Genomic DNA, 2,723 nt, shown 5'->3' with positions numbered 1-2,723 from the left:
TCTAAACGCCGTCATTGTTCATATAATGTGTTTATTATAGCTTTTGGCTTTTTCAATGTGAAAAACTAAATGTAAGCTTAGGAATACGTGTAGTAGGTCGATGCAGCTGATCGAGAGCTCTCGATTGTTAAAAAACGACTCTCTACATAGGCCTCCAAAGGATACCATTCGGTCAGAGAAACAGATCTTGGACAAAATTATCTTCGAACTAATAGCCAACATTGGTTTCTGCACCTTGCTCACAACGCCTCCCAACATGTTCCGGACAAAAAACCCAAAAAGGCGAAAAATCAAAAACAGATTTTTGATACAGACACGCATATTAGTTTTACAGACACTGCTGGGTATAACAAGTAGATACACAATATTTTGCACATGACCGTACATTTAGTGCTAAAGAGAACGATTTCAGTCAGACAAAGGGGGCGCCGCATCCTACCACCCGCAAGGACCTATTTTTGGCCCTCAGCTGTAGCTTCGTTACACAAATTTTATTTACGAAGTATATCTTATATGTGTACCTTTAAGAGATCTATTCAGATGAGATTAGAATCTAGTAATGAATTACACATGACGGATATATTCATAGACCTTTAACTAAGAAGTTTAGACCTTAATCACCCTATAGAGCAACCATGCGTCAGGTTTTTTAATGCGTATATTTTGCCCATTATCGCACATGCCATCTCTGTCTGCAAGCCAGAATTCCTATACAGCAGCAGAGTATGTACTGTCGATATTAATAATATTTTGACCCATATATATCCATAGCTATTTTGTTTTGCTTGATTTGGCTTGCTTTAAAGAAAAAAATTCTCGGTAGTAAAGCGACGATTCGTTTATCATCACGTACGACGAAATTACTGTTGTTTAGCACTGAGTTTATTCGAATGTCAGCTGTGGTTGCAGAGTTGTATTCCGGCAAAGATGTAAAACCTATATGTGTAGAAAATGGAAGAATTTAGACTAGACTGCTGGTGAGATACGCTGCGTGTGGGAACTGTCAGTAGTTAGTCAGTAAAATAACAATAAGAGCCTTCTGACTGCTGAGGCAAATCCCAAGCTTGTGCTCCGGTCGTTGTTTGCTATGTAGTTCCGAGAAGGTTATCTTACCGACAACTTTAATGGTTATTCTTATACCAACAAACAATTCCACAAGGAAGTTAGTGAAACTGAAATGTTTCTTGTGGGTTCGTTTGTCTTTATTTATATCACGTTTCTAAAAAGCTATTGCTTTTTTATTGAGATTTATGCAGACCGGTTCTACCGACTGCGGCTTTTGTTTGATATTATGAGGCTATTACCTACCCATTAAATCCAGAATCTCCTTATCTGGGGCTTTAGCTTGGTACTTAGTTATATTATTCCGAGACCAAAGGCTTGCAGGAACGATTAGTGCACTATTATTCCATTAGTCTTGTTTCTATTTATTCACCCGTCGGGTTCTCTACCTCGCCAGACGCGTTAAGTCCCGGACAATATCTGATTCTTAACTCTTCCATCGCACTAATGTGTGTAGCAGTATATTTTCTTTTTGTCCGTCTCGCATTTGTCCTTTCGTTAGTCTATTAGGGCAATTTTGGAGTCTTTGCTTCTTAGCCATAATGCCCTAAAAGGAGGCCGTAATCCTCTTTCAGTTTTCTATATGTTTAGTCATTAAATCTAACATTTGTCGTTCATTTTTATTGGAACCTTACTATGTGTTGGTCTATCCTGTATTCCGTCACGTGCTTGACAGTGAGGCATGGTGTGTTTGGCGTCTTGCCAAAACTCTCAAAAAAAAAATCTCAAAACAAGCGTACGCTTACCTGAATTTTGCTCTTTTCCGCCATGTATACTTGACACTGGCCATGCACAGGCAGTATTTGACATGAGTGGGATAAGAGTGATATATCGAATTTTAATCGCTTTTCTATGAACCTAAAGTAATACGGTTAAGCAATCATTTTCACTTTAAACCTAAACGTGGGTGCTGCTTTGGTACTTTCGTGAACGGAAAATTGTTGTAATTGATGTTCAGTGCTTTTGTCGTCCATTAATATATACGTATAGCATTCCCCATAAGCTACACAATAATGCATAAAGCATATTAGTCTAACATACACGCAGGATATCGAAATTAAAATGTCTATGACATGCAAGTATAAATTTTAAAATATAAAAACGTAAATAATAGACTAAAATTATTTTACTTTATTTTAGGTAACTCAATAACAACTCTAACAAATGCGACGTAAAGGACACTTAATTGCAAGATATATATATATATATATATATATATATATATATATATTCCTTTCATATAAAATTTTCAGTTTCCAATCGGTTTCGTCATTTCCTTTTTGTAGTGAGAACACACTAGTGCTAGTAAAGAATAAGGTTTAATTCGGCGATACTTCATACATTCCTAGCGATATATAGCGACTAACACATTTAAAAGTTAACATATATTAACATCAATTCAAAAAATGTGCGATTCAGAACCTTTGTTGTTACCATAATTTTGTGCATATTATTAGCCAATGTTAATATTGTAGTACCTTTTGAGCGCCATTGTAGCTTATTTTTTGTTATTATAAAATTCTATTTCGAAGTCGTTATTGACATCAAGGATCCTGTTGCAACAACATCTGCATCAGCATTTGACAAAGCTCGAACACAGCAAAACGCCCGTAGCTTAAAAGCATCTGAGTGAGCTGCGCTCTTCTCCTCGCTCACATACG

The sequence above is a fragment of the Varroa destructor genome, unplaced genomic scaffold (genome assembly GCF_002443255.2).
Source record: "Varroa destructor unplaced genomic scaffold, Vdes_3.0 BEIS01000005.1, whole genome shotgun sequence".
Lineage (NCBI taxonomy): Eukaryota > Metazoa > Arthropoda > Arachnida > Mesostigmata > Varroidae > Varroa > Varroa destructor.
This window is presented reverse-complemented; position numbering follows the sequence as displayed.